The 17,675-nt window shown below is 54.7% G+C and overlaps 1 protein-coding gene across 2 annotated transcripts in view; it reads left to right on the forward strand.

The window, feature by feature from the left end:
• Positions 1–7,070: 7,070 nt before the first annotated feature.
• The window catches only part of BRD4 (bromodomain containing 4), a 62,525-nt gene continuing 51,920 nt past the window's right edge, over positions 7,071–17,675 (forward strand). For both annotated transcript variants that reach the window (XM_067314709.1, XM_067314711.1), the window contains exons 1-2: positions 7,071–7,119; positions 7,785–7,966. The gene's annotated coding sequence lies outside the window, so the exon portion shown is untranslated. The remainder of the gene's footprint in view (positions 7,120–7,784; positions 7,967–17,675) is intronic.

Consider the following 17,675-nt stretch of genomic DNA (forward strand, 5'->3'; position numbering starts at 1 on the left):
CCCATAGGGAATATTTATGTTTATTCCCTGGAAAGGAGATGGTTGAGGGGGTTTTTTGGGGTCAGGAAAAGCATTAACTTCATCTACCTCCGCTACTGCATGAGAATTAGGGTCCGTAATCGGGTTTTTCCGCACCGACCTGATTAGACGTAGAAATCGGAGCGCTGGTTGTGCAGGGAACCGCTCCGGAGCTTTACACGGAGCGAAGCTTCGGCAAAGCCCCTTTGCCCCGACGGCAGTTTTAAGGTCTCGGTCGAGCGCCGAAGCCGCTTTGCCAACCGCTGCCGCGGGATTAACGAAGCAAATGGGCGCTGGCTTGTTATCGAATGTCGTTCCTCGGGCTAGGAAGCGGTTGAAGTCGGAATCAACCCGGAGCTGAGCGTTGCAATAAATTGCCGACTCTGAAACTCATCTCCGGGTGTAATTGAGTTGCCGACGAGGCGGCCGCTGCAGTGGCGCTCAAGCGTGTGCCGAAACGGGAGCTCCGGTGCCTAACGAGCCACCGTGCACTGCAAACGCGCCCCAGCGTTGCTAACGAACCACCCTGCACTGCAAATGCACCCTGGTGCTCCTAACGAACCGCCCTGCACTGCAATTATGCCCCAGTGCTGCTAACGAACATCCCTGCACTGCAAATGCACCCCAGTGCTGCTAACGAACCGCCCCTGCACTGCAATTACACCCCAGTGCTGCTAACGAACTGCCCTGCACTGCAATTACACCCTGGCAGTGTTAATGAATGACCTCAGCACTGCAAATCCACCCTGGCACTGCTAACGAACCGCCCCTGCACTGCAATTACGCCCCAGTGCTGCTAACGAGCCGCCCTGCACTGCAATTACACCCTGGCAGCGTTAATGAATGACCTCAGCACTGCAAATCCACCCTGGCACTGCTAACGAACCGCCCCTGCACTGCAATTACACCCTGGCAGTGTTAATGAATGACCTCAGCACTGCAAATCTACCCTGGCACTGCTAACGAACCGCCCCTGCACTGCAATTACGCCCCAGTGCTGCTAACGAGCCGCCCTGCACTGCAATTGTACCCCAGTGCTGCTAACGAACCGCCCTGCACTGCAATTACACCCTGGCAGTGTTAATGAATGACCTCAGCACTGCAAATCCACCCCTGCACTGCAATTACACCCCAGCACTACTAACGAACCACCCTGCACTGCAATTGCACCTCAGTGCTGCTAACGAACCGCCCTGCACTGCAATTATGCCCCAGTGCTGCTAACGAACATCCCTGCACTGCAATTACACCCCAGTGCTGCTAACGAACCGCCCCTGCACTGCAATTACACCCCAGTGCTGCTAACGAACCGCCCTGCACTGCAGTTACACCCTGGCAGTGTTAATGAATGACCTCAGCACTGCAAATCCACCCTGGCACTGCTAACGAACCGCCCCTGCACTACAATTACACCCCAGCACTGCTAACGAACCACCCTGCACTGCAGTTGCACCCCAGTGCTGCTAACGAACCGTCCCTGCACTGCAATTACACCCTGGCAGTGTTAATGAATGCCTCAGCACTGCAAATCCACCCTGGCACTGCTAACGAACCGCCCCTGCACTGCAATTACACCCCAGTGCTGCTAACGAACCGCCCCTGCACTGCAATTACACCCCAGTGCTGCTAACGAACCGCCCTGCACTGCAGTTACACCCTGGCAGTGTTAATGAATGACCTCAGCACTGCAAATCCACCCTGGCACTGCTAACGAACCGCCCCTGCACTGCAATTACACCCCAGTGCTGCTAACGAGCCGCCCTGCACTGCAATTTTACCCCAGTGCTGCTAACGAACCGTCCCTGCACTGCAATTACACCCTGGCAGTGTTAATGAATGGCCTCAGCACTGCAAATCCACCCTTGCACTGCAATTACACCCCAGCACTACTAACGAACCACCCTGCACTGCAATTGCACCTCAGTGCTGCTAACGAACCACCTTGCACTGCAATTACGCTGCAGTGCTGCTAACGAACATCCCTGCACTGCAATTACACCCCAGTGCTGCTAACGAACCGCCCCTGCACTGCAATTACACCCCAGTGCTGCTAACGAACCGCCCTGCACTGCAATTACACCCTGGCAGTGTTAATGAATGACCTCAGCACTGCAAATCCACCCTGGCACTGCTAACGAACCGCCCCTGCACTGCAATTACACCCCAGTGCTGCTAACGAACCGCCCCTGCACTGCAATTACACCCCAGTGCTGCTAACGAACCGCCCTGCACTGCAGTTACACCCTGGCAGTGTTAATGAATGACCTCAGCACTGCAAATCCACCCTGGCACTGCTAACGAACCGCCCCTGCACTACAATTACACCCCAGCACTGCTAACGAACCACCCTGCACTGCAGTTGCACCCCAGTGCTGCTAACGAACCGTCCCTGCACTGCAATTACACCCTGGCAGTGTTAATGAATGCCTCAGCACTGCAAATCCACCCTGGCACTGCTAACGAACCGCCCCTGCACTGCAATTACACCCCAGTGCTGCTAACGAACCGCCCCTGCACTGCAATTACACCCCAGTGCTGCTAACGAACCGCCCTGCACTGCAGTTACACCCTGGCAGTGTTAATGAATGACCTCAGCACTGCAAATCCACCCTGGCACTGCTAACGAACCGCCCCTGCACTGCAATTACACCCCAGTGCTGCTAACGAGCCGCCCTGCACTGCAATTTTACCCCAGTGCTGCTAACGAACCGTCCCTGCACTGCAATTACACCCTGGCAGTGTTAATGAATGGCCTCAGCACTGCAAATCCACCCTTGCACTGCAATTACACCCCAGCACTACTAACGAACCACCCTGCACTGCAATTGCACCTCAGTGCTGCTAACGAACCACCTTGCACTGCAATTACGCTGCAGTGCTGCTAACGAACATCCCTGCACTGCAAATGCACCCTGGTGCTGCTAACGAACCGCCCCTGCACTGCAATTACACCCCAGTGCTGCTAACGAACTGTTCCTGCACTGCAATTACGCCCTGGCAGTGTTAATGAATGACCTCAGCACTGCAAATCCACCCCGGCACTGCTAACGAACCACCCCTGCACTGCAATTATGCCCCAGCACTGCTAACGAACCACCCTGCACTGCAAATGCACCCGGACAGTGCTAGCGAACGGAAATGCAGTGCTAACGAATCACACTACACTGCAAATACACCACTGGCACTGCTAACGAACCACCCTGCACTGCAATTACACCCTTGCACTGCTAACGAATGACCCCAGCACTGCAATTATGCCCCAGTGCTGCTAACGAACCACCCCGGCACTGCAAATCCACCCTGGCACTGCAAATCCACCCCAGCACTAACAAGCCAGCTCTGCCCCACCAAAACTCGGGCAGCGCACTGCAGCCGTGCCGGGGCACTGCTAAGGGCACCCTGGGTGCTGCTAACGCACCCTGGGCGCCCTGCGGGTGCAGGGAACCCACCCATTCCCGCACCGAGTGCAGCCCCGGCCTCAGCGCCTGCCGCCCCGGGGAGCTGCGGGGCCGGAGCCCAGCAACATCCCCCCGTCCGTCCGTCCCCTCCGCTAACGGGTCCCCGGCCAAGGCCTGGCCGCCCCGCGGAGCCGGAGCTGGGTCTGGGCCAAGGGGCGAAGGCCGGCACGGCCCCGGAGCGCCGGACTTTGCCCTCAGCACGGGCCCTGCCGATAGCGCGGGGCCAAGGGTCGGGGCGGGGGCGGCAGTGGGTGCAGTGCGGCCTGTGGCCCCTGCGGGCTGGGGCATGGGGAGGGGGACGGGGGGGGGACGGGGACCTGCCTGGGGCGGATCTGTCTGCCCCCATGCAGTGCGTCCCCGTGCAGTGCGTCCCCCTGCGCAGTGCGTCACCCGTGTGCAGTGTGCCCCCCCATGCAGTGTGTCACTCACATGCAGTGTCCCCGTGCAGTGTGTCCCCCTGTGCAGTGTGTCCCCCCATGCAGTGACCCCCATGCAGTGTGTCCCCCCATGCAGTGCGTCACTTGCATGCAGTGTGTCCCCCCGTGCAGTGTGTCACTCACATGCAGTGTCCCTGTGCAATGTGTCCCCCCATGCAGTGTCCCCCCATGCAGTGTGTCCCCCGTGTGCAGTGTGTCAGCCCCAGTGTGCCCCCATGCAGTGTGTCCCCCATGCAGTGTGTCACTTGCATGCAGTGTGTCCCCCCGTGCAATGTCCCCCATGCAGTGTGTCCCCCTGTGCAGTGTCCCCATGCAATGTGTCCCCCCATGCAGTGTCACCCATGTGCAATGTGTCCCCCCATGCAGTGTGTCCCCCAGTGCAGTGTCCCTCAGTGCAGTGTGTCCCCATGCAGTTTATCGCCCTGTGCAGTGTCCCCCATGCAGTGTATTCTGCTGTGCAGTGTGTCCCCAGTGCAGTGTCCCCATGCAATGTGTCCCCCCGTGCAGTGTCACCCATGTGCAATGTGTCCCCCCATGCAGTGTCCCCCCATGCAGTGTGTCCTCATACAGTTTATCGTCCTGTGCAGTGTCCCCCATGCAGTGTATTCTGCTGTGCAGTGTATCCCCAGTGCAGTGTCCCCATGCAGTGTGTCCCCCCGTGCAGTGTTCCCCTTGTGCAATGTGTCCCCCCGTGTAGTGTCACCCATGTGCAGTGTGTCCCCCCATGCAGTGTGTCCCCCAGTGCAGTGTGTCCCCATGCAGTTTATTGCCCTGTGCAGTGTCCCCCATGCAGTGCCCCAGTGCAGTGCATCCCCATGCAGTGCCCCCATGCAGTGTCCCTCTCATGCAGTGCCCCCCCCGTGCAGTGTATCTCACCCCCATGCAGGGCCTTTCACGCCCCAATGCGCAGTGCAGTGCAGTGAAATCCCCCCCCATGCAGTGTATCCTGCAGTGCACCCCGGCGACAGCCCCCCCCCATGCCAACCCCCATAGGCAACCCCCAAATCCCCCCCCGCTGCACCCATAACCCCCATTCCCGGTGCAACCCCCCCCCCCGTGCATTGCACGCCAGGACAGCCCCCCCCCCCCCCGGTGCAAGACCCCGTGCACTGAAAACCCCGGCACGACTGCCCCCGGTTCCACCTCCCCGTGCACTGCAACCCCGGTGCAAAGCCCCCCGTGCATTGCACTCCGGGACCATTACCCACGGTGCAAACCTCCCCCCCGCCCCGGCAATGCACCCCGAGATCACCCGGTGCAGACCCCCCCCGTGCATTGCAACCCCGGTGCAGCGTCCCGCCGTGCATTGCAATCCCGGTGCAGTGCCCCGCCGTGCATTGCACCCCAGGACTCCCGGTGCAAACCCCCCGTGCATTGCAACCCCCGTGCAACCCCCCCGTGCATTGCACCCAGGACTCCCGGTGCAACCCCCCCGGTGTATTGCAACCCCGGTGCAGCCCGCACCGTGCGTTGCAACCCCGGTGCAGCGCCCCGCCGTGCATTGCACCCAGGACTCCCGGTGCAAGCACCCCCCGTGCATTGCAACCCCGGTGCAGTCCCCCGCCGTGCATTGCACCCAGGACTCCCGGTGCAAGCACCCCCCGTGCATCGCAACCTCGGTGCAGCCCCCCGCCGTGCATTGCACCCAGGACTCCCGGTACAACCCTCCCGTGCATTGCTACCCCGGTGCAGCCCCCCGCCGTGCATTGCATCCCAGGACTCCCGGTGCAAGCACCCCCCGTGCATCGCAACCTCGGTGCAGCCCCCCCCGCCATGCATTGCACCCCAGAATCCCCGGTGCAATTCCCCCCCCCCCGCCCCGTGCATCGCACCCCCGGCGCAGCCCCCTCCCCGCTCCCCCCTCCGCGCGGCGGCAGGAACGCGCGCCGCCCCGCCCCCGCGCGTGACGTCACGGCGCGGCCGGGCGCGCGGGCGGGGCCGGCGCGAGGCGCGGCGGTTGGCGGCGGGGGCGGGGCGCGCTACGCCGTGACGCCAGGCGCAGCGCGGTGAGGTCAGTGCGGCGCCGCTGTCGGACCCGCTGTCCCTCGGTGTCTATCTCCCCCCTCCCCCCCCCCGCCGAGGCCTCCCGGCCCGCGCCCGCCTCCCCCCAGCCCCAGCCCCCCTCAGCGAGCGGCGGAGGAGACGCCTCCCCCCCTCCGGGCCCCGCGGGACCCGGCCCCGGCGGGAGGGCGGCTCGCAGGGCCTGGCCCGGCCCCCTCCCCGCTGCCGCCTCAGGTAAGGGCCAGGCCGCGCGCGAGGGGAGCGGTTGCCCGGAGCGGGGGGCGCGGCCGAGGGGCGGTGAGGGGGGGGGTCGGTATTCCCCATCCTCCCTTACGTCGCCCTGCCAGCGTAACCCGCATTGCGTAATGCGGCCGCTGCGTCAGGGAGCCTACGCAATCTGCGGCAGGGCGCCCGGCTGAGCCTGAGGCCTGCTGCGCAAACGGCGTAAGGGGAGGCGGGGGAGGGAGGGCGCCCGAGGAGGGCGCGAGTGGGTGCGGGGGACGCGGCCCTTGCGCTATGTGCGTAGCGGGACGGGACCCTCAAGGCCGTGGCTGCGTCGCTGGCGTAGCGCTGGTCACGCGCCGGCTGCGTAGGCCGGCGAGCTGCGCAGCGGCGGGCCGGGCCGGGCCGAGCGGGGGGGGGGGGAGGGAATCGGCTTTCTCTGCGCGGCGTACGCATTTTGCGCAATCGGCGGCCGGCCGAGGGTGGCCTCCGTGGGGCCGGCGGGCTGTCGGTGCGCGCCGTGCGGGGCTCGGGGAGCTCTCCGGCTCGGCTCGTACGCTGTGGGCGGGAGTGTGTGTGTGTTGGGGGGGGGAGCGCCCTCCCCGGCCGTCTCCTCCCTGCGCTCGCTAGGGTACGCCACTTGCGTAAGGTCAGCTTCCCCCGCGCGCAGCGCTGCGGCTTTTGCGTAAGGCGGCGGACGGGAAGGGCGGTGGGGAAGCGGAGGGGGGGGAGGTGCGCCGTTGGCGTAACGGCGCGCTGCGGCCGCGCCGCTGGCGTAACGCGACGGCCGGAGGGGGGAGGGCTGGGCTCCGCTGCCGGCGCTACGCTGTTGGCGGGCCGGTACGCAGAGTGCGGGAGCGGGCCCTGGGGCGGGGCGGGGCGGGCGGAGCTGAGGGCACTTCCTGCCGCCGCCATTTTGTCATCGAACAGGAGGAGGAAGCGGCGGCTCCTGTGCGGCGGCGGCGGCGCGGCGCGGCCCCGCGGTGAGTGAAGCGGCCTCGGCTTCTCCCCCTCCACCCGGCTCGGCGTCCCCCGAAGCCCTTCGCTTCCCTCGGCGGCTCGTCTCTCCGCGGCCGCCGCGCGGGGAGCCCCCCCAGGTCCCGGCGGGCCGGGCCGGAGTGAAGTGGCTCCCGCTGCGCCGTTAGGCCCGGAGCCGCCCGCCCCCGCCCTGGGCCTGCAGCCGCCCGCGGGGCCCCCGCCGCGGGCACACGGCCCCGGCGGCCCTTCGGCTGGGCCAAGCCCGGCCAGAAGCGCTCGGCTCGGCCCGGTTTGGCCTGGCCTGGCCTGGCCCGGCCTGGCCCGCGGCGGAGGCGGCAGCGGCCTGGGCCGTGCGCGGTGCTCGCCCGCGCCCGGGGCTCCGCCGTCCTTGGGGGTGGCGGTGCCCTTCTCGGCGGCAACTTCGGGAGCGGCCCGAAGTTACCGGGGCCTCTTACACAACTGCCTCGTTCCCCGCTTTCGCGCTGAGTGCCGAAAAATGGGCATTTTAGCGCGTATTCCCGCCACCTGCGAAGTGCCTCATCGCTTCCTTCTAAGCCGTTTGGCTCCACGGTGGAATTATCTCCTGGCCTGGTTTCTGCTGCTCTCGACTCCCGTGGCTAGCGCGTTTTCTTTAGTTTTTCCCAAGTTAATCTTTCGGGTTTTGTTTCAGATCGTTTTCTGGTTTGTGGAACTTGTTTGCAAAGTCCACGCAGGAGTAGGTCTGCTCCTCGAAGAGCTTTGGGAAGGGGAAATTGCTGCGAGTCCGCTGCCCTTCCGCATTTTGGCAATCTGTTTTGGGGGGAAGGAGAAACCTCTGTGCTGCTAGAAAGGAAAACCGGAATTTACTGCAGAGTGAGTAATTTTTCCATGGGATTTTGCGATCGAAGGATTGTTACAGATGCCAGAGCACCGAGAGCTGTTTACGCTGTTGAGATGTTGGTTAAAATGGACACTGAGTTCTCGCAGCGCTGCGGTGATTCGCTGCAGCAATTCTGTTACATTAGCTGTTCGCATGAAAGAGAGGACTGTTCCTACTCGCCTTAAATGCCTGTTGACAATGCGAGCTACAACTTTACATGGCTAGTTAGTAGCAGAAAAGAACGGTCTGTTATAAAGTTGGATTGCTCTGTTGATTACGAACACATCCTTATTGCCCCGAGTCCTGGCGTGTTATTTTCTTCGAATGTTGTTTTTTTTTTTCCTGCAAGCGTCTTTCAAACTAGCTACAAGCAATTGTAGCTAAGCAACTGTAAAAGCTTCCTGTAAACCCGGTGTTTGACTGAGGTCGTGTTTAGCAGGAGCTTTCCGAAGAAAACTCTTTAAAGTTCTGGTGCTGTTTAAATATTTACTGCGCACTTTATCGGACAGATTATGGCGCGGCTTAACAAAATCTCGGGAGCGCTGGTGCTCCTAGTTTTTTTGACCGGGATGTATATTAAATTGGGATGTAAAGAATTAAGCTGACGAATGCGTAGTTAGTAACAAATGTTTATCAACTCATAGCTTTACCAGTCAGCAAAGAGTGAGGCCGATAGCCAGTGACTGCGTAAGATGCCTTCGTTACGGGGCTGCTGTTTTTAAAACTTTGATTATTGGCTTATTTTACTGTTGTTCATATCATCTGCGTGATCCTTCGAAGTATCAGAGTAGTTCGAACGATTTAAAATGCTTGTAGTAGTTTTACAGAGACTTGGTCTTATGTTTATGGTGCACCGACTTCAGGTTAAAACTTGTTTTTAGCTAAGCACTTTATTTATACTTTTGGGTAACTTTTGGGTAGTTATCTTGCCTGAATCTAGCTTAAACTGCTTCAGGCAAATAAAATATTGAAAGTTAAATTTCTTTCCAACGCTTAAAAGCAGCTATAACCTTATGGCATGCATAAGTCTTGTTCAGTGAAATTACTACGAACACAAGTGTTTGCAGAGAGTAATATGAATTAAATTTACGTTGGTGTGAGTTTCTAGCATTAAACTTCGTGCGGTGTGAATTAAAGGTCACCCTGAGCTGTTTTCTGTTGCAAACTGAGGGCCCTTTAACGTTTTAAAACATTAGGAAAAGAAACATTGCAATTCTACGCACCTCTCAGTCGATTAACCGTGCTCGGTGATAGTGATTGTAAATAAAAGTCCCGTACTGGAAGAGCACCAGCGTGAGGCTGGTTGTTCCCACACAGCTTCTCATCTTTGCACCTTGGCAAAAGATGAGATTACTCATTTTAAAAGTAGTAAAGCGCATAGTATGAAACAGGTGAAACATGACTTTCCTGTTTTCTTTTGTTGTGTTTTTTTTTTGTTTTCTTTCCCTGACGGCATTAATTACTTAAGACTGCTACAGCTGAATAACTGTTGCTGTTATATTATCTGATGACACGCTGGTGAATGGGACTTAAATGGAGGTGACCAACTGTTAGCTAAATTACTGCTGGCAGAAAACCCATCCTTAGTATAAATCCCATCTACGTTTCGAAGAGGAAAGGTGGGTTCTGCTTTGATTGGAAAGCAGCGTACGTAGGAATCGATCGTGTTCTAGCAAACGATCTTATTCTAGCAAATGACACGATGGTCACCACGATGCTTTTGTTCCCTAATTGCTTTTTGGTGAGTTATTTTCAGTCTTCCACACTTGAGCAACTTCGGTTGGAGCGTACTTCTCTGCACGTAATCAAATGGCCTTGCTACGGGATATTTGGAACAAATTTCTCGGAGTAAACTTTTGGCCTGGTAATTATCTGCTGGCAAACAGCATTTGGAGAAAATTCAAGAATGTCAACCATTTGTTTGCAGGAAGATATTCCACCTTGCTCTTTGAGAAGTAAATACGCGACCGTCTCTCTGTTAAGAAGATATCGAGTGTCCGGCTGCAGAAGAACTGCATGCGATTCTGCAACCGAATCTGTGGGTGGATCCCTGCGTCGCGTGAAAGCCCGGTGCAATCCGTGGGATTTGACTCTTGAGATTGCGTTATGCGGAATACCTGCAGTCCCTGTCCTGTAAGACGGGGTGTGAGGGTAGACGTGAAGAACAGCCGCTTTATTTCGCTGTCGTCTTTTGTCACTGCTGCTGTTTCTTGTTATCCATTAATACGTTTGGGTGCCTGCTGGTTTCAATGCCTTAGTGTAATTGTATTTCCTTTAGTAGTTACTGTTAAACCGGCAGGTTCCTTGCAGACGTCGCATCCCTAAATGTACAAAGGGCTTGGAAGTTAAAATCTTGTTTTAGGAAACAGCGATCGGATCGCGGTAATCTGAACACATCTGCTGGTGATGTTTCTGCAGAGTATAATTCCCGCAGAAAGGCAGCTGCTTTTCTTGTGGCTCTGACGTTTCCTCGTGGCCTTAAAAGTAAAAACGGGTGATCTGGCATGTGAGCTGATTTATTCTGCTTTAACTCCTCTTCCGTACGATGCACCAATATCTCACAGAAATAGCAATAGAGGAAGGAGTGCAACCTAAGCTAGGGGAGACCAGAAACGGGTGAACAGGGATGTTAACGCGTACGCAGGGAGGGGTGCAGGGAAGGAAAACAAACCACGCAGGCTGTTAGCAGTGCTTTCGTCTCCTCTCCTGGGCTTTGCTGGAAGGCCCAGCTCTTCCCTCGCCTTAAATCTGACTTTTGGCCAAGGATGAATTGCGTCTTGGCGTTTGGCTTCAACCAAAGCAGTAAAGCGCACGGCGTGCAAGAAAACATTTGTGCTCTTGTGCCTCCTCTCGCTGGAGGAAACTTTGAGTCCAGGGGGTTTGAAGCTGGTTATTTAGCTTACTGGCTAGGAAGAGGAGGAGGATGATGAAGTATCTGTCACTCTGTAAGCAGACGAGAAAGTTGGTAGGTTTGGGGGGGGGGATTGAGTAATAGAGATGTTCAAACTCTAATATTGAAATGGGGAAGCCTGAGGAGCAGTACTGGCAGCGGTGCTTGCTCTGCTGCTCTTTTTTGGGGAGTTGGTATTAAAGTGGGATTCAAAGAACAGCCCCGAACCGGAGCCGTTGCGCAGGGCGGATACGAAAAGGGAAACTCGAGAGTAGCGAGGGAATCCTGAGTGCAGGGCGCTCGCGTGAGAGCTGTGCGGACGGAGCTTCGCAGCACTTTCCAGGATTTAACTGGGGGGGGATGAGTATCCTGGCTGACTCCGAGCTGTTCGAAGCCTTTTGTTTTGACTGTTTAAAGAAGTATGTTGAAATAAGATTAGTGAGTAACTTGTCTTGACCGGGATTAAGCCCTGGCTGTATACCAGTGATAAAGGGGGGAGTGGGCTTGCTTTAACGCTTTCAGGACCGAGGTACAGATAATTCCGTGAAAGAACGATGGACCCGGGTTCTGCTGGAACCACGCGTGGGCTCGTCTGTGCCTTATGGGATCAGCTATTTGGAAGCGTGAAGGTTTTGCTGTCGTCACGCTCCGGAATGTGATGGTTCCTGGGGTGCAAGTTGTTTCTTTAACACGTTACTTTTATTAAGTGGCTCCAAGCAGCTTGATATTTGTTAAATGACGGTTTGGCGAGATGAAGGCTTTGGAGAGCTCTCTGTTTGTAAAAATGCAGTGCAGATCTCCAAACCGAGGGTGTGTTTTTCGCCGTACGGTTCTCACGAGAAGATACCGAAAGGTCATTTGGGGTCGGTCGTTTGACTGTTAGCTCTGGTGGTGGAGGTAGCTGTTTGCAGGTGTCAAAAAGCAGCATCGCGTTTCTCGTACTGTGCTTTGCCAACCAAGAGGATTAGAAGCATTTCGGTGTAAAAACAGGCTTGCGCTTCCAGAAACCGCGTCTAGACTGTGTCGAGTTCACGTCTCCTTCCTTACAGCTGATAGATTAGCTGCGAAGCCAGCTTGGGGTCCGTATCTCTGTGCGGTTAGAACAACGCGTTTCTGTTTGGCTCTAGAAATTGTGAAAATATCAGTGAAAAAAGGTGTCCTGCTAGCTGTCGGGATGCAATCCCGCTACTGAAATATCGAGCAATAAGAATATGAAATATCGATCGTCCGGTTGGGAACTGGATAGAAGGGCAGAAAAATGCAAAACCTGTTTTGATTCTTGCATCCGTTTCATCTCTCTTGTGCGACTTGCGATTTTTTTGTGCGTGCGCAGAATTTGTCCCGCGGTGACTCGTTCGTGCTAAGGCAGCGACTTCTTAATCTGGAGGTGGAGCGAAGTTAAGACTGGTAACGTCGGTCAAATCTTTCCTAACCCTCAAGTAACTGTTTAGTCTCAAGTATTTTGGAGCTGCCAGAGTGCGTTTGAGTTGCTTTGTGTCGCTGCCTTTGCTCTTGAGAAACGATACTTGCCTCAATTTTTCTTTTTTCCCCCCCTCTGGTTCTTTTTTTTTTAATGGAATCGAGCAGCTTCGTTACCGTTTCTAGTATTTTGCTCCAGGGCGGTGGCGGCAGTGGGGAATTCTGTCACTTCAGTAACCGCTTACAGCTCGGCTGCATCTGCGTTACTGTCTTCCGTGCGGGAGAAGGGTTGCTAATTATAACTTTGCTAAAAGGCTTGGAACGGTCCCGTCCTCATTGGCTGCTCTCGTTCAAAGCGACTGCGGAGCCCGAAGGAGGAGCAAAGTGGCACGGATCCAGAGAAATGTAGAGCGGCGTTAAAAACCGAAAACAGGAACTGCTCAGTAGCGGCGAAGGCTTAGGCAAACATCCTGAAATCAGAAACTTTCTAAGCGAGATCCCGGAAATAGGAAATTACGCTGCGCTCTCAAATCGGACGGGTTCGTATTCATTTGCTGCCTTCGAAAGAAGGGTTTATTTGTCCTGCCGAGCAGAATGGGTCGTGTTTGTTACTGGCCTTCCTCTTTGCAGATGCACCAGTGCCCGTGTGCATGCACGGAAATCTAATCTTTCTAAGAAACGCTGGACTTAGGAGAGTGGCGGTGCTTAGGCTTGTAAAATGGTTTGCCTGCTGAAACTCCTTTCTCTGCTTCCTTATTGAATATGTGGCAGTTTTACCCCTTGCCCTAAAATAGATTAAGGGAGAAGGTGATGGCTGGATGTGTTTGATACAAGTAGTGATGCCATCCGGAGCTCGAAGCGTCCTTTGGCAATAACCAAAACTGGGCAGAGCTATTTGTGTTTGAAATGATGCAAGTGATAAAGCTGCGGCATTGGAAGATGAACTCGTGATATTAAAACGCTGCTGCAGCTTTGGTCCGTGGGCCATAACACTAAATAATTAATACTAAAAATACCAAATAACATAATACTAAATAACGCACGGCGCGTGCCTTTGTGCTTTGTTCTTCTTGCCAACCTGTGCTTCAGCGACAGCTTCTTACTGCCGTCGCGGTCAACGGCAGGGTCTGCTCTGCGGCGACGTTTAAAACGCACGGCGAATGTGGGTATTCGGAACAGGACGCCACAGAAGTGAGCTGAGGGTATGTGGATTAATACAGTCCTTTGGTGTGTGTGACCTGTTATTCAGAGCTTAACCCGAGCGCTGATTTTGTTCTGCTCTGAAGTTGGTGTAACGCATTTCAAGCCAGATGAGAGTCTTCGCAAGCTTCTAATGTGGTTTGGGCAAGTTTCTGTAACAACAACATCTTTCCTAGAAGGGAAAATTCTCTAGTTCAAAGAAAAAACACCCCCCAAACTTTGCCTTGGGAGACAAGGTGGTGGATACGAGCTGTCCTAGTGTCCTGGGCGAAGCAAAATGGTCTTGGTGGCTTCCAAGCCGATGCTGAATGTTGTGGTCTATGTTGTGGAGCAAAGGGAGACTTTCCCCGGACAGGTTTATGTTCCTCAGCTGCTAATTGTTCTCCTCCTGATCAACTTTTCCCATAATATTTTCTCTGACTAGCAGATAGGTTGACGGTATGCCGCAAGAAGATCCTTCCCTTATCGAATCAACCAGAACTTGAGATTTCGACAAAGCGGTCTGAACTCAAACTTTGCGAATCGTGGGTGTCCGCCCGGATCTCGAGGTGGCGGCTGCCTTGTAGCACGTTTCGAGGGTTATCGAGAAATTCTCAGGCAGAATTAGCGACTGGCAGAGCCGTAATTGAAATAAGCCTAATTTTAGTCTGAGCGAGTCAAAAAAATGTGACAGAGCCGTGCGCTCGCAGAAATTACACTCGGGAGAGAGTTGAGACGTGTTGTGGGGAGGGGAAAAAGCTTTAGAAATAATAATTGAGCGAGGATGAAGTCGGACAAACCCAAGCCATGAACTTTCTGCTGTTAAAAGGAGCAGTTCTGCCCCTGTTGTGGCTCTAACCCGGCAGAAAACCTACGGCGTTTTGCTGGATTGACTTTCTGAAAGTTTAGCGAGCTAATTTGGCACGCGAAGGGGTCGGACGGGGGCGAGAGCCGCGTGGAGAAGGCGGCGGTGGAGTTTGCCTTGTACTTGAATGGAAATTGAATTAAGTTAAAACTTGAGATTTATCCGTAAATGGGAAAAGTTGACCTGTGGTAGCGAATCGGGCGCTTAATCTGAATGATGCTAAATGCATACGTACGTAATTAAGCAATTATATGTTTAAGCAAACTTAGGTACTTCTGCAATTAAATAGTCTTTTACAGTATCGTGTCGACTTGTTTTAATTACTGCCTGCCAGCATACCAGCCTTTAAAGTTTAATAACTGCGAAAGAAATGGGAAAGGGAGCTTGAAAACTTGAACCGGTTTCATACTTGCTAATTAAAATCGTGTTTAAAACTCATTTGAACTCTTCTGCGTTGGTGAGGCGCTCTGGGAATAGTCAGCCAGCAGGGTTACGGCTAGGGCTGTAATATTACTTCAAGAATAATCCTGAAGTTCGTAGTAAATGAAGGAAAACTGGGCGGCGTGATGAGTGAGCAAGCTTAGATACAGTCTTTTAATCTGCTGAGCTATCAAAATACTCAATTTGTTTTTCTGTGTTATGGACACTGCGATTTCTGGTGCTGTAGCACAAGTATTAAATAATAATTTAAAAAAAAAGGTGCTGCAGATTATATGGGAAGCAGCTGAAATACGGCGAGACTCAAGTGCCAGGTTTTTCCTGCCACCGCTGCTGCTGGGTGGAAATAACTGGAATTGTTCTGTCCGCTCTGGCTTATTAAACATGTCTTGATGTTTAACCTTGCACTTCTTACCTCTCGCTTGTTCCCTACCAGTAGAAGCTGTTTTGGGGGGGAGCAGAATCGTTTCAGCGGCACTAACGGAAACGAGACTGCGTGAGGAAAGGACGAAGGGGCCGCAAACGCCGCGCCGGTGCTCGGAGCCGTCCGAATTGTGTCAGGAGCTGCAGGCTCTTTGGGAAGTCCCCGTCTGAAATGGAGCAGAAGTGGCCTGGCGTGAGCGTCGCTTCCTTTTGTGCTTGGTGGAGCCGCGGGCCCGGTTCACTCCGTGTTCAGATAGACATCCGCAGCGGTTGAACCCGAAAAGTTCTTATTTATCTCACTGAAATACAAAAGGAGCCTACGGGAATCTCGCTCCGGCTGCGCTGCCGGCAGCGGTATCCGCCTGCCCTGCCATAAAACTGATCTGTTGCCATTTGTGTAAACAAAAAGCGTGAATTTGCAGCAGTTTAAGTCGTTACTTGGACCGAAAGAACATTTTCTCTACATTTTCTCTTCGTGTGAAATGGGAACTCTTCTCTATTGACCGTTTATCTCGTGATTGGGGCGGGGTGGAGGAGCTGAAATACCAAAGGGTGTTTCACGCTCTTTTTTAGTGCCTCCTCTTGCTCTGGGTTGTGGTTTGTTCTCTCTCGATGTGCTGTTTTCCCTGTTCTCTCAAAAACACTCGCGCAGCTGCATGGAGAACTATATATATATATATTTGGGGCTATATATATGTTTAGGGGCTGGAGCAGGGCGGCTGAAGTGGCTTGAGTGCAGTCAAACGAGGAAGCGGGGCCTTTCTTTGCGCCAGCTACGAGAAAAAGTCACTTTTACCTCGTTTTGGCCTCGGGCAATTTGCCCTTCTAAAAAAGCAGCTTCCTTTTTCGTGCATGTACCTGTGTGTATCCCGTTTGCAGAATATTCACACGTGCTGGTTTTTTTCCCCCCGCTCCCGAGCGATATTTTCAATTTGCAAAATCGCCGTGAAGAATCGGAGGCGCGCGTGGCTTACGGAGGTGGCGACGTCGCGTTTCAAAACCCGGTCGGTGAGGTTGGGCGGGTGCGTTCAAATCGCTCTCGCTCGGTTCGCGTTTCGCGCGCTGTTGCTCCTTTCCGGACTTTTTGCAGGGAACGTGCGGCGAAGCGAGTGAAAAGATGGAGCGGGCTGAACCAAGCCGCGTTCCTAAAGCACCTTAGTTCTGGAAAGTCATGAGACACAGCTCTTAATTGCACGGTAGCCGCCTTATGCAAATGTGACAGGCTAAAGAGGTATTAAAGCGAGGGGAATAACCCTTAAGAAAATATCTTTGGGGCAGAAAGCTTTGCTGGGCTAGACAGCCTCGACTGAAGTGCTGCGAACCGAGAGCCGCTGCGACACTGGCCGCAGGGACTTAACCCCGTTTGCCCTAGCGCTAAGGCCTGGCTTAAAAGCCACGGTGCAAAGTCCCCTTTACTCTGCCCCCGCCCTGCTCCATTTCCTTGTGGTCTGGGGTAGGGCTGGAGGAATGGGAAATCGGGCTCAGAGAGCTGCTTTTGAGTTGTCTTTAATTTGTATATAAATATCAACAGTCTGTTTGGAAGATATTCAGAATAATCCTGTATTGGGCTGTCCGTGTGCTTCCTAAAAACCGGCATCAAATAACCGAGGCGAGACCGTCCTCTCGGCTCCAGCCTTCCTGAACTCTCTGCACCCTTTTTTTTTCCAAACTAGTTGTAAACGTTCGTTGTTCATCTTCTACGTACGTGCCGTGCCGTCGTTTCTTTCGGAAGAGCATAATTTGGAGGCGTTCACGCTGGCGAGCCTTGATTGCAGTTGATTGCGGGCAAGTCGGCGTTGAAGCCGCGGCAGATGCATGAAACACGAAAATAACTGCTTGTCGTGGCTCCTTTTTTTTTTTAACGCGCTAGGTGCTAAGTTACGGTTCGGGCGAGGACGTGTGTGATGGCTTTGCGTCCGGCAGAGAGGAAGCTCTTCGGTCGCCCCGCGACTGCTCTGAAAACTGTCGGCGAGTCTCATTTCTCCGGTTGTCCGATGGGCCCGGGGGAAAGGTAGCTACCGAGGTGGAGTAATCTCGGATTCTCCGCGTTTCTGTGGAGTGTGATGATGAAATACGCAGCAATAGCGCCGGCTTCGCAAACATCTGAGCTATTAGTGCTTAATCAGCAGCAAGGTGGCTGATACCAGGGTTATCTTAGCGCTATGACTTAATACAAGGCTGCAAACGGAGTTTCTCCCTCCTCGTAACAGCTTCTCTGCCTCCTTCTCGCTGGACGCTACTGACAAAGTTCGTTGCGCTCTTACAGGCGTTGCGCTCGGTACGTAAGGCCCCGGTTTCTGGCAGAACGAAGGTTTTGGCTCTTGTTTGCGAGATCCTACTGCGGGATTGCTGACGGGAATCGAAAACGGCCGCGTTGAAAATCGAACCGTGTGCGAAGGCCTCTTTGTTCCTCTCGTTTGAAAGTCGCCTTTGTTTCCGTCAAACTCAGTTGCGCGGCTGAGCCCCGAGAAGCGCGGTCGCTAGTTCC

The sequence above is a fragment of the Apteryx mantelli genome, chromosome 36 (genome assembly GCF_036417845.1).
Source record: "Apteryx mantelli isolate bAptMan1 chromosome 36, bAptMan1.hap1, whole genome shotgun sequence".
Lineage (NCBI taxonomy): Eukaryota > Metazoa > Chordata > Aves > Apterygiformes > Apterygidae > Apteryx > Apteryx mantelli.